Source organism: Pan troglodytes, chromosome 4 (assembly GCF_028858775.2).
Source record: "Pan troglodytes isolate AG18354 chromosome 4, NHGRI_mPanTro3-v2.0_pri, whole genome shotgun sequence".
In the NCBI taxonomy this organism is placed as follows: Eukaryota; Metazoa; Chordata; class Mammalia; order Primates; family Hominidae; genus Pan; species Pan troglodytes.
This window is the reverse complement of record NC_072402.2, coordinates 19,362,110-19,376,838: the sequence shown is the minus strand read 5'-3', so window position 1 is coordinate 19,376,838 and position 14,729 is coordinate 19,362,110. Positions and strand designations below refer to the sequence as shown.

General features: G+C 39.4%; 2 long non-coding RNA genes across 2 annotated transcripts in view; one reads left to right on the top strand and one right to left on the bottom strand.

Annotated features, from left to right (window-relative positions):
* Positions 1-14,729, bottom strand: part of LOC134810063 (uncharacterized) — a 595,943-nt gene that overhangs the window by 213,973 nt on the left and 367,241 nt on the right. Inside the window, exon 2 of the long non-coding RNA XR_010157174.1 lies at positions 3,598-3,669. This is a non-coding gene — a long non-coding RNA (uncharacterized LOC134810063). The remainder of the gene's footprint in view (positions 1-3,597; positions 3,670-14,729) is intronic.
* LOC129143936 (uncharacterized) overlaps positions 1-14,729 on the top strand; it is an 812,938-nt gene that overhangs the window by 776,555 nt on the left and 21,654 nt on the right. The gene's annotated exons all lie outside the window — the stretch shown is intronic.

The window sequence follows — 14,729 nt, the reverse complement described above, 5'->3', positions numbered from 1 at the left end:
GTCCTGTGGAACCTGAGTATGCTCAGATTTTTGTATCTGTGGGCATTCCCGGAACCAATCCCCGGCATGAGCGACTGCAATTTTAAAATCACATTTAAAGATAAAACATTGATTTTATATTATGTTTCCATAATAGCCCAACACTTCTGAGAGCAATCCTTAAGGGTAAAAAATTTTGACTTCACAGGAAAAACAAAAAAACAAAATATTTGTGTGTTAGGCCATTCTTGCATTGCTATAAAGAAATATCCAAAGCTGGATAATTTATAAAGAAAAGAGGTTTAATTGGCTCATGGTTCTGCAGGCTGTACAGGAAACATGACACCAGTATCTGCTTGGCTTCCGGCGAGGACACAGGAAGCGTAAAATCAGAGCGGAAGGTAAAGGGAGAGCCCAAACCTCACAAGGCACGAGTGAGTGCAAGAGAGAGAGAGAGCAGGAGGTGCTATATGGTTTCAAATGACCAGAACTCACTATCGCAAGGACAGCACCAAGCCACGAAGGACCCACTCCCATGACCCAAACACCTCCCACCAGGCGCCACCTCCAACATCAGGGATTACACTTCAACCTGCGATTCAGGGGACAAATATCCAAACAATAGCAATTGGCAACTTCATATTTAGAAATTACTGGCATTATTATCATCTAAATCTGTTTCACTTCTTGGAAAACCAGATGTATTTTACATAGGGAGAAAAAGTAATATGGGAAGTAGAAATCTGAATAAAGAATGGACTTCAGTTAACGTGAATGTATCAATATTTGTTAACTTTAACATATTTGCTATACTAATGGGAATGGTACTGATAGGATAAACTGGATATGAGGTATGTGGGAAATCTCTGTGCTGTCTTCTCACTTTTCTGTAAATCTAAAACAGTCTATTAAAAAATACCATTGGTGGTGGCTGTACCCCCAACTCAATCAATAAAGTCATTTAAAAATATGTAATATACATTGGGATTTAGCCATCGTGGTCTTTCTCCATTATAAGCCCTCTTACACCATGCAGAGACATACTGTACTTGATCTATACTGAAGTGGTTGTTATCCAGGATATGGAGACAACTTAAATAAATTTGTAGGTGAGGATATGCCTTCCAAGAATTTTTGGCCTGGAGGCAAGAGGGGAAAAATTAAAAGTCTCATCCCCCTAAAAAAAAATTGCTATGCACTTCTTAGTGTCATTTTGTGAATTAAATACAGCTTGTCTGATTTTAAAAAAAATTAACAATTGATGTTGATATCTAGACTCATGAAAAATATAACATCGAAAAATTACTGTAACAATAAACCTGACAATTTTGTTTACCTTAAAGAATGCTATGGCTGATAGAAACAAAAAGTGTAACTAGCTAAGTAGATATACAAAATATTTTATTTTACCTATACTTCTGAATGTCAACTAACAGGTACTGCTATAGATGTTTTTACAAATGTTTGCCTAAAGATATTTTTCTACCTTTTATAGTTCTCTTTTATTTGTAACCAAGTATCTTGTGCTTGTCAGCTCTATGATTTGATTTTTAAAAATATATTAAATTATGAATCCATAAATATGTAGAACAGAAAAATATATTAACTCACTTGATATGTGTAGGAAGACAACATTACTCTTAGTAAGACAAGTGCTTTTTGATAAAAAATAGGCAAGTATTGTGTAAGTGGGAAAGCTTTAAACAAATAAATTTATAGGAAATTAGAGTTTCCCAAAAGTTGGCATCAAAGAATAGAGTTTCAGGGCACTGAACCAGAGGGAATTTAGAGAACTGAGTTTTGGGTAGAGAGAGAATCCAGCAAGGTTATGGCAGGAAATAAGCACCATATCCCCCATGAGAAACCCCCTGTGTCAAGGAGCACCAGACAGAATTCTAAGATAGGACTTCCAATTTTGAGTCATGCCCTTTGCTACTCTGTGCAGAACTACGTCTGTGTAATTAGGAATTTTCACTAAAACCTGCCATACTCAACAGCTGTGTGTTATGGATATGCTGTTTTAGGTATGGGAGGTAAAGAGACAGTGGCTTTACCAGGGGATTGGGACAGCAGCTGTAGCAGCAGAGAACAATTAGAATCCACAAGACAGTAGGCAAACAAGCCGCAGGATGGGTTTTGACAGAAGCAGCTGTTAAGTAAATTGTCTTCCAAGAGTTTCCAGATTGCCTGGAAAATTTACAAGCTCAAATAGGGTGCAAAGAACATCAAGAACAGGGAATGTGTTAATCTGACTACCCAGGCTTGGGAGGTCCTGGAAATTGTAATGTAATCATTGAAATAAAGGAAGACCCACGTGATTTGAAACTCACAGGTTAAAACTACAATGTGAAAAATGCAATCTAGGCAACCTTCAATTATACAGACCTCATGGTGAGAGGTGACATGGTGAGAGGAGCAGCCGGCCGGCCCTGCGGGCCCCGGGCAATGATGGGCTTAGCACCCGGGCCAGCGGCTGCGGTCCCCCAGCAGTGCCAGCCCACCGGTGCTGCGCTTGATTTCTCACTGGGCCTTAGCTGCCTTCCCGCCAAGCAGGGCTTGGGACCTGCAGCCCGCCATGCCTGAGCCTCCCACCCCCTCCATGGGCTCCTGTGCGGCCCGAGCCTCCCCGATGAGCGCCGCCCCCTGCTCCAAGGCGCCCAGTCCCATCGACCACCCAAGGGCTGAGGAGTGCGGGCGCACGGCGCGGGACTGGCAGGCAGCTCCACCTGCAGCCCCCATGCGGGATCCACCAGGTGAAGCCAGCTGGGCTCCTGAGTCTGGTAGGGGCCTTGGAGAACCTTTATGTCTAGCTCAGGGATTGTAAATACACCAATGGGCACTCTGTATCTAGCTCAAGGTTTGTAAATACACCAATCAGCACCCTGTGTCTAGCTCAGGGTTTGTGAATGCACCAATCGACACTCTGTATCTAGCTATTCTGGTGGGGCCTTGGAGAACCTTTGTGTGGACACTCTGTATCTAGCTAATCTGGTGGTGATGTGGAGAACCTTTATGTCTAGCTCAGGGATTGTAAACACACCAATCAGCGCCCTGTCAAAACAGACCACTGGGCTCTACCAATCAGCAGGATGTGGGTGGGGCCAGATAAGAGAATAAAAGCAGGCTGCCCCAGCCAGCAGTTGCAACCCGTTAGGGTCTCCATCCACAATGTGGAAGCTTTGTTCTTTGGCTCTTTGCAATAAATCTTGCTACTGCTCACTGTTTGGGTCCGCACTGCTTTCATGAGCTGTAAGAGTCACCACCAAGGTCTGCAGCTTCACTCCTGAAGCCAGCGAGACCACAAGCCCACCGGGAGGAAGGGACAACTCCAGACCCGCCGCCTTAAGAGCTATAACACTCACGGCGAAGGTCTGCAGTTTCACTCCTGAGCCAGTGAGACTACGAACCCACCAGAAGGAAGAAACTCCGAACACATCCGAACATCAGAAGGAACAATCTCCAGACGCACCACCTTAAGAGCTGTAACACTCACCACGAGGGTCCGCGGCTTCATTCTTGAAGTCAGTGAGACCAAGAACCCACCAATTCCAGACACAATGGGACAAATAACAGTATATGATTAAGCATGCAAGGATCATTATGAAAAACATCACTCACCATGCTTTTGGTTTGGAAGTTTACAGCTTCAAAGCATTTATTTCTTCACTCATAGTTCCTCCTCTCATTTTCCTGAAAGAGAAAAGAAAACTAGTATATATCATGCTTTATGATGACATTAGAAAGAACTAGGCATTGTTATTCATTCAAAGTGTGCTACGTTTTTCGTTTTTTTTGTGTAGACATTCATCTCATTAGTTAACAGAAATTTCCATTATTCACATTGTCCCAGTAAATCTTTTTTTGTCCTATATCTTTCAACACAGTCTCAGAAAACTTAGAGTAAATTATAAAAAGGATTATGATATATGTATACTATAATACATAGACAATTCATATGCAATAAGACATCTATTGGTCCAGATTTGGGAGGATCCTGTGGCCCACACCAAAGTAACAGGTATGATATTCAGATAACATTATTTCATTTTATTTGGGGGTGTGGATTTAGAATGCCTACAGCCTAGTATATTATATAATTCTACATTTGTTTGCTTCATTTTCTCTATTTTGCATGTAGTTCCCCAAAAACATAAACAATGATTCTTAAAGCAATTCAGGCCAAGACTGGATTGGAATTCTTGCCAGCATAAGCACTCTGCACATATATTTAACTACTTTCTTCTTTCAACATTAAGTTCATAGCTTAATGCATTTCGGCTGCCTTATATATCACTTCCAGAAACTTATGTCAAATATAAATAACTCTATTCCCACATAAGGATGTTTGTGTTTAAACAAGTATGCTTTATCCATTATAGCAAGGTCAAAAACAATTATGGAAAACAATCGATCAAAGTTACCATAAAAGTTTAAGGTTACCAAATGTGAAAATTCTGTGAAAAAATATAAATTATTGTGTATTTGCTGGAGGCCTGAGATTAAAGAAGTCTTCCATTTTAAGCCCACATCTTATTAAATAAGTACACTTTAGCCCATTTAACAATAAAATTTGTGACCTCCTTTGCAATAGGTAAAATCCAATTTCCTTTTCAGTCAATGAAGTATTATACCAAATGTCTTTCTTCCCACTTGGTTGCTCTCTTTTACGACTCTGAGTTCATAAAGTAATTCCCTAGCCTGAGAAGAAAATAAACAAGTAAATGACGGCACTTAAGGAACCCTAGGCATTGCACCTAGGATAATCTGCAATCTAACATTTACCAAGCAATAGTAAGTTACAAAACATTTGCGCAACTTGCTCCTGGAGGGAGTTGAGAGCTAATTTGAATCCACTTTGTCTCATAAAGGAAACATCGTGTTCATAAAACCACAGAAACATTAGAAAAACAGCTGTTTCCTTTCAAAATAGAGCAGCCACATCAGGTGTAAATTTCACCAAGGGTATGGCTTAATCAAATATTCCATATTATACAAAATACAATCCAATCTGAAGTTTCAAAACAAACAAATCATTATTTATATTTTCCTATCACAATAAAACTTGTTACATGTTCTCAAAAAAATGCCATTTTTAAGTTACTTACTTTGAAAGTGAAAGCTCACTTATCTAATATTATAAAATTTAAAATATAATTAAAAATTGATTAGGAGACAATGAAAATATATCAGTAAAAATAGCTGACAATAAATTTACAACCCCCTCAAAAAATTACCATCTTAGAAATTTTAGTTCGGAATTTCTTCTGTCGACTTACGTAAAGGTTGGAATTAACTAAAAGAAAAGGTGCCTGTTTCTCTATGTATTTTCAGTATTAATAAAACCACAAATGAATGTATATATTTTTTATTAAAGGTAAACGAAATAGAGTGTCAAGTTATACAATTGATTTTATATGTTATTTGTTATCGTGATTCAGCAAATAAGAAATTAATGCTTGGGAATGACTGTGTAAACAAACAAAAATTAACTAAATGCTGAAGCAGGTTATTAATTGAGAAATTCACAGTACATTAATAATGGCTGGCTCCGTTGTCAAATATTGAAAATATGTTTGGTGAGATAACTTACTCAAGCCTGATTTTGACAGACCAATAAAAGTATATAAATTAGGAAATGCTTGCATATAGCTATCTGGATTAAAAGGAAGAACAAAAAGGCTATCAAGAGAAAGAATAAAAAGAACATTCAAATAGATATTGTTACTACTAAACCTTGTCATTCTTAAAGATTGTAGCAAAATACATTCATTCTTGACTTTTACCTATCTAAGTAAGCAACAAATATTGCCACCTTCATTTTCAAAACAGATATGAAATCCAGTGATTTCTTAGGTCTTCCCTTATCACTACTTTACTGTAAGCCATTGTCTTTTCTCAACAGGATTGCTGCAGTGCTCTTCAAATGAACTCTCTATCCCTTCCCTTACTCGTTCATATACTACTCTCAATGCAGTCGCCCAATTTGTTTTTTTAAAACATAAGTCAAATTGCCATTTCAGAAACTTCCATTATCTCTCCTTTTCACTTAGATTGAAGTAAAGCACTTAGTGTGGGCCACAGGATCCTCCCGAATCTGGACCACCACTACTTCTCCGATCTCAAATCCTACCCTTTGGCTAATTTAATCCACAATAACGATCTGCAGTCCTGGCAAACATGGCATGCTTTTCCCTCAGAGAGTTTCCACTTGCTGTTCCCTCTTCCTGGAAGGTTATTTCCCAGGATATTTATGTGGCTTGCTTTCTAACATCTTTCAAGTTTAAATATCATCTTTTCCACGATGTTCATTCTACCACCTATTTAAAATGCAATTCCATCCATCAACACCTAGGAATTTCTGCTTTATTTTTCTTCGTAGCATTTCACAACACGTCAGTGCACTTCCATGCACTTTCCTGTTAATGAACGTGAATAGTTAGAGGTAGAATTTCAACAAGCACACCTTGTGACTCACTCTCCTTGGAGGGAGGACAAGAAGGGATGCTACTATGACAAGGGGCAGGAAGCCCAGCAGCCCCTGCGGAAAGGCAAGACAGATGCGGCTTCGAAGCCAAGAAGTCCCCAAAACTGAATAAAGAGTATCAAAAATGAGAAACATGCTATTTGCTATTCAACATAGACCTTTGATTGAGCAAACAACATTAGAAGCTCCTCTGGTGGAAATTAAGTGGGCAGCTATTCTTAAAGAGAGTAAACGCAAAGCCAGCTTGCTGTAGTATGAAGTCACTCTCTCCCTCGGTACCCTCTGATCGCTCCCTTTCCTCTGCATGGATCTCAGCTGCTTTAAAAATAAAGGAGATTAGGCATGTTAAGATTAGCCTGAAGCTGCCTCCTTACATACTTTAAGTTCAGACTAAAGGTTTCTTTCTACATAGAAAACTGTAACCTAATAGGATGTGTAAGCAGACTGTAATCTACTCTTGTACCAATCAGTTTCAGGCAATCACAGACTGGCTAACTGTATAAACTGTGTTCAAATAAGGCAAATTCAGAGCTGTAACCAATCCAGCTGTTTTCTGCACCTCTCTTCCCTTTTCTGTATGTCACTTTTCTTTTTCTGTCCATAAATATTATCTGACCACTTGACAGCCCCAGAGTCATGCTGAGCCTATTCTGGCTACTGGATTTGTGAATCGTACTTTGCTCAATTAAACTCCATTAAATTGAATTTATCTTAAGTTTTCCTTTCAACAATCCGTAGCCAAGATCTCCCTGTCCCTAAAGAACACTGAGAGCCATAGGCACCCTCTGGTTATATGTATGGGAACTTTGAAAAGGCAGGGATTCCAACTTTTATGTGTCTCTTGGATTCAGGTTATGTATTCACCTTCTTACCAGGTCTCAGGAGAAAAGAGAATGTTAGGAATAGACTAGCAAAAGCATTGAGGACTGCAGGACAACGCTGCAGTAGTCTGTGAAAGCAGAGATAAAAGGCCAAAGAGGGGGAAAACTATGTTTCCTTCCCATTATTTCTCTCCGGCCTTTGACATCCTTCTTCCTGCACTGCTCAGCATCCTGGCCATGGGATAACATGTTGCTGCAGAGTCAACTCATGCATGTGTTAAACAACTTGGTCAGTGTTCAAATTTTGGGGGCAAAAGTTACCAAATTCAATTAATACAATTTTTACTAGTGAAGAGAAGTCAAAATGGTCTTCTTGATGGGGACCCGGGAACATTAGTACTTTAGTGTATGTCATTGCTGGGGGTGTCATTGTTACATTGTTACATTTTTACATTGTTGTATTTCCCATCCATTATGTGTAAGAGACAATAAATTCTTTCAGTTCAAGGAATGCCACATCTAAGCATGTAGAGAAGCAATCTCTGTCCCCTCCGGATTGGTCCAGCAGAAACAACACAGAATCCAGGTAGAAGAAAGAACTCAGCTCTAGTTAAAAAATGTAACTGCTGCCCAAACTCAGAGAAACCATTTCCAGCTGAGTAGCGCCACCTGCCGGACTCTGCCCCCAAGTGCACAATGTTAAAAACAAACCAAAAAGGGCCGCTGGTCAGCGGCTTTCCTAACACTGAATTCCTGACTCACAGAGCCCATTTAGTCACGAGTCAATTCCTACTCAACAACTAACAAAGAAAGGGCCCCATGATCCTCTCTGGAAAATGGAAATGCTGTATTCAAGAGCCCACTATATTGTGGCCCTAGCGTCATCTCAGTTTTACATAAAAAAATGTCAGTTGACATCTTTGGGGAAACTTGACCCCTCACTCCACTTTCTGAAGCAAAAGCTTTAGCTCCATGGGGCCTTCCATCTACAGTTGCTTTTAAATGACTGGGCCTGGGAACTGATTCTGCTGGACCAGCCTGGAGGGGACAGAGATCATCTCTTTACAAGCCTAGATGTGTCATTCCCTGAATTGGGAGAATTTATTGTCTCTTATACATAATGATGGGAAACGCAACAATGTAAACCTCATAACAATGACACCCCCAGCCATGACACACACAAAAGTACTTTCAATATGCCTCGGTCCCCACCAAGAAGATCCGCTCTTGTTATGCCAAGAGCTGCTGGTGTCATGCGGGTGGTAGCAGCAATCCAGCCCCAGCAATAGCTCTGGAAGGCTGCCTGTGCCGAAAGCCAGTGGGCACAGTGGGATGAGTTAGAAGTCCTTGCCTCAGGCAAGGCTCCTGAGGAGCTGGAAGGTTAGATTACTAACACATGGAGCTGTGTTCAATGGCACAGCCATCCCATCTACCACTTGGAAGCCCACAGACTACCAGTTTAAAGTTCGCCATGGTGAGGACTGAGCAGCCTGGGTCTCTCACACAGGTGCTCACAGTGGGGGCAGATGAAACTCTTCTCTAATGACACCAGCTGGAGCCAATGTGATCGAGCTTGTGCTGTCCATTTTGCTATAATTGCTTCCCACATCCATCATCAAAATGGATGCACCAGCACCTCCCCCTCACAGACTGGGCACAAAGGAAAGGTCTTTTATGTTTCTGATGCAAAAGCCACCACTATGTGGCCGACTTGTGGCTCCTGCAAAATGTTAGCCTGTTTGTCTTACGGTAAGAGAGGCCATATCGCATGGGCATTGTTTTCACCCATGGCTGCTGAGGACATCAGATCTGACTACATCAGATCTTTGACAGTTTTTGGGTCTGGTCATTGTCCATACTTTCCAGCTAATGGTTTTCTGTTCTAATCCTATCTTTCAACTCTTACAATACTGTAGCCCTTAACTAAACTCTTTCATGTTTTCTGCTTTCCAGATCATAAACCATCTGAAAATGGTGCACAATTTGTCAAAAAGTCTACTCAACAATGGAACAATAATCAAGGTATTTGGTGGACATGTCACATGCCCCACTGTCCATGGGCATTTGATCTTGTTGAGCAATGAAAGAAATCCCTCAGAAATTGACTCAAAATATTTCTGTTTTCCCTTTCTCACACTCTCCTGGGCCACACACTTTATAATAAAGCAGGTGGTCACTGAATGTGACTGTCCTTACAAAGAGGAGAACTTCTCTTGGTTGCTTTCTGGGTAATAATTCCAGTAAAGGATTATCTAGAACATTTTGAAGATTCAGTATTTTTTCCTACCATTCCTGGGCATAATAATTTTTGCTTTCCCCTAACCTCAACCTCAGGCAAACTTGGTAGGTGCACCCTCCAGGTGACAGCTCAGATAAAAGGGGTCTTGGAGGATTGAAACTAAATTCTGGAATGTTAGGATGACTTGACGTAGATCAAATAAACAATGACTACCTGAGTGACTCACTAATCTCTGTAGCCCCCTATACTGTCCCTTGTAAGTCAAGGTAGGGGATTACATAGGTGTCTGGAAATTTTTTAAAAATGTCTTATCCCATTATATCTGATTCTTAAGATCTCAATGTGAATAGGGATGACTGTAGAAAAGATGATGTTATAGCTGCTGGAATGGAATACACCATTTTTGGAGAGAAAAGATGATGTTATAGCTGCTGGAATGGAATACACCATTTTTGGAGCTATGGAGGGAGAGCCAGAACCCTGGTGTCAGGAGAAGAAACATGTTAGTCCCCAAAATATGCAAAAAAGAGGATGCAATTCGTGTTCTCCTTGCCAGATGGATGCAGCACCATTTCAGCACCATGCCATGACAAAACAATCCTGTGGTCCTCCTTAGCCAGGCAGCAGCTGCAGCTGGCAACCTCACCCCCTATCAGACTTGTCATTGCCGTCCATGTGCTAGAGAAACACAAAAGTACTTTTGGACAGGCCATCAGTACCCTGCTGTACCTGATGCCTTCTCAGAGGCAGCTCCTGGGTGTGGACTCCCTCATATGTTTTCAAACACTTGGACTGACCCAACTTTGTTTGCATCCGTCTCACTGATGCAAAGACATCTGCTTCTCCTAAGGCTCACTTGGCCTTGAATTGTGCCAGGTATGGCATTCAAGGCTAATTGGTGACACTGCCCATGTGACTTGACCAAACCAATGCAACAGGGGTTCAAACCAAGTTTAACAGCAAGTCTCAAACTGGAGTGACCCATGCCTTTTTGGGTTATATGTTTGTATATAGAGCGAGGGGGGCAAGGGCAGTGTTCACTGGGGATGGGAGCTGCTTGTTGGCTCGTCTTTTGTCCCTTGTAATTATTGATATTGTTGGCAAATATATCAAGATCCGGAGATTACTCTAAACTCCCTCCTTGGGTCATAATGAGTAGACTGGCCTCAATCTATATCTTGATTATCTGGAGTAGGACCTACTGTTACCCCTGGGACTTATAATAGTTGAGTGGGAATGTGTGGGCAGGAGAAGAGGTATGTATAACTGAGGCGAGTGCTGCTGCTTGTAATCCTGTTGATAGTAGACTTAATTAAATTCAGTATGAAACAAACTGGTCCCAGGCTTCGCATGCTGCTCCGACCTGAGAGGTTGAGGCATTATCATTACTATTCCCATGTTGCTAATATGTAAATGTACGTGTGTGTGTGTGTGTGTGTGTGTGTGTGTGTTGTTTTTACTTACATGCTTGTAGGATTCTCTTTTTTCCTTGAATTTTCAAAATTCACAGTATTTATTACATCGCTTTAGGATATTTTCTCCTACATTAACAAATATTTTCCTCTCCAAATTCAGGCGTCTAAGTTTTCTGTTATAAAATTTGAGTTTTGTTCCAGTCCCAATTTGTCTGCCCCTTTCTTGCGGAATCTCTTGATCCACTTTGTACACTTAGAGTTACCATCATGCACCATGTAATGACAGTTTGGTCCATCTGTGTTATTGCCCCTGAAGACCTCTAGTGGGACAAGATGTGCTGGTGAAAGATGGTGATATTGATCATCCTGGTCTAGGCTAATGTGCATATTCATGTCTTAGTTTTTAACAGAAAAGTTTAATAAGTAAAAAGAAATCAAATAGAAAGAAGCGTATAGAATAAGAGTACAAAAAATACTATGCATCTCTTCAGTGTGTTGGTGTTTTAAGCTGTGTCACTGCAAAAAAGAGAGAAAAAGTGTTTAAAAATAAAAACTTTCGAATTTAAAAGTTACAATAAGCTAGGGCTAACTTATTATGGAAGAAAAAATATTTTAAAAAAATTTAGTATCGCCCAAGTACAGTGTTTATAAAGTCTATGGTAGTGTAATCTAGACCTTCACTTTCACTCATCACTCAGTTGCTGATTCACCGAGACAACTTCCAGTCTTGCAAGCTCCATTTGTACAAAATGCCCTGTTCAGGTGCATTTTAAAAAATCTCTTATGTCTTATTTGTACTGTACTCTTTCTATGTTTAGATAAACAAATACTAACCATTTTGTTACAACTGCCTACAGTGTTCAGTACAGTAACACGTTGTCCATATTTGTAGCCTAGGACCCTAAGTGTGTAGTAGGTTAGATCTAGGTTAGGATCTCAGTGTGAATAGGGATTACTGTAGAAAAGATGGTGTTATAGCTGCTGGGATGGAACACACGAGTTTTGGAGCAGTGGAGGGAGAGCCAAAATCCTGGTGTCAGGCTTGTGCAAGTACATTCTGATGTTTGCACAACAACAAAATTGCCTAACAACACATTTCTCAAAATGTATCCCTAAGGGACAGATGACTGAACTTATTTTATTATTTTTCTCTTTTTTCTATAGTTCTGCACAGAGTAGGAAACCTTTGAGTTTGAACTCAATGCCTGCCGCTAACTTACATTTCTTCAATATTAACTTGTATTCTTACTACTCTTGACCCAGATTTAAATCTACTATTACATTTAGCTTTTATTAACGTATATAATATATCTCATAGGTTTTGGGGGATGGTTAAATAATTAATAGATCTAAAAGTATTTTAATGGTAACTATTTTAATTTTCATCATTAATGGTACTTTTAAATTTCTATTTTATATTACAAATTCTTCCCATGTGTATATCTTTCACTCAGTAAATGAATTCATACTTCCAATTTTCTTTCTTGTTTTTGCAATACACATTTACTTGATTTTGATAGTAAGGAAAAAAGGAAAGGCTTTGAAAGTTCTATTTGTCATCCTTTAAATGATCTTTCTCTGCAGTAAAAATCCTGGCTTCACTTTAATCTACTTTGTTATCTGTATTATGTTTTATGATCTGAAATCAATATGTTTCTCTTTCTAGAATAAAAGAAAAACAGGTCAAGTGTGGTATTTGTGTATGAACCATGTTTGTGGAGTCACGTGCATTAACTACAGAGGACATCTATTTATCATTTAGATTTCAAATTGGACCCAATCTTTCCAGAAAAACCTAACTGACTCACTCAAATGAGACGTCTGCCCCTAATAAATGCCTTTGTAACACTGTGTTTGCACCCCTGGAACCTTCCTGATGGGCTATTGGAATTGTTTGATTGCTCACATTCTATACTAGGAATTATGCCGGGAGGACAAGAACTGTGTTTTGTGCAACATTCTATCCCTGTGCCCAGCACATGGACTGGGGTTTTGTGAGCCCTCAGTGCACATTGTCAAAATGAATGGAACTGATTTGAATGGAATGACATCTGTTTGATGCAGCAGCTGAGAGGGCTGAGGAGAAAGTCTTAGATAAGGGCAATCTGAGCAGAGAAATTTTACATCATTGTCATCGTGTGTTTGGTAAGGGTGTAGTGATGAGACCAGATTTCCCCTGGAAGTTTTGTTTGACCTGACCTCTGCACAGGAAGACTGGAACACACTCCACACTTCAGAGTGCATGTTCCTCTCTGCCTTTAGGTGGACCTCACCTTTAGCCTGCCTTCACTCCTGCAAATAGCGGGTTCGGGAGGGGATGCCATGATCTCATTTATTTCGAACTTTATGGACGTTGTTGTTTTTGGTGTTACTTAACTCTTCCCTATCTTCCTCTATCAAAGTAACCAATACAACAACCCAGATCCTTCCATGTCGCACATCTTTTCTCATTATTAATACATATCAGATACAAATAATTTTATGAATACATGGACTTTGACATTTTCTGATTTATAAAAATTCTAACAATAATCATATTGTAGGCACATATCCCTATGTGGCTTTTATCATTTAAAAATACATTGCGTTTGTAAATTCTGTTCTTTTTCATGCTTGCAAACTGGCCAATTCTTTTTTGTGCTTATTTTTCTTGTTCCTTGATAATAGATCCAATAGGAATTAGTGCACACTACTCATATCCCACTTTCCACCCTGTCTCTAAAGCTGCAAAGCAATAGAGAGGGGCAATAAAAAGTTAATAAATATAATATGATTGACACCACCAGCAACAGTTCACATTAATCTCTACTGTCTATTCTGTACCAATGATCTTTTGGTTAATGTTAGTATCATAGAACTCATTGTTCTATATTCACTATTTGCTAAGGCAAATATTTTTCATCATATTTTGTTGTATATTATTTTGACAATCTTTCAACATATGTCATCCATATGAAATGTTAAATTATGAGTTAATTTACAATGTGATATGCTAAGTAGAATAGGAGCAAATGGATTTACTGATGTTAATGTGTTTACCGATTTATATAGTTTGGATATTTGTCCCTGCCCAAGTCTCATGTTGAATTGTGATTCCCAATGCTAGAGGTGGGGCCTGGTGGGAGGTGACTGGATCATGGTGGCAAATTCCTCATGGTTTGGTGCTTTCTTTGCAATAGTGAGTGAGTTCTTGCAATATCTGGTCATTTAAAAGTGTGTGGCACCTCCTCCCTACTCTCTCTCTCTTGCTCTTGCTTTTATCATGCAATGTTCCCGCTTTTGCATTGCCTTCTACCATGACTGTAAGCTCCCTGAGACCGCCTTAGAAGTGGAGCAGATGCTGGCACCATGCTTCCCGTACAGCCTGCAGAACCATGAGCCAATTAAACCTCTTTTCTTATAAATTACCCAGTCTCAGGTATTCATTTATAGCAATGCAAGAATGGCCTAACACACCAATTATTTACTATTTTACATACATTAAACATTTCCTTCAAAAAATATGGTATGGATTTTCACTTGCTCAGGTCTTCAGTGAAGACTTTCCATCAGATTCAATACTTTTTTAAAAGTTCAGTACCTTACACGGATAAAACTAGAGGACATTATGCTAAGTGAAATAGGCCTGGCACAGAAAGTCAAACGTGGCATGTTCTCCCTCATTTTTGGAAGCCAAAAAAATATATATATATTATATATATAATATATATATTATATATATATTATATATATTATATATATTATATATATATTATATATATTATATATATTATATATATATTATATATATT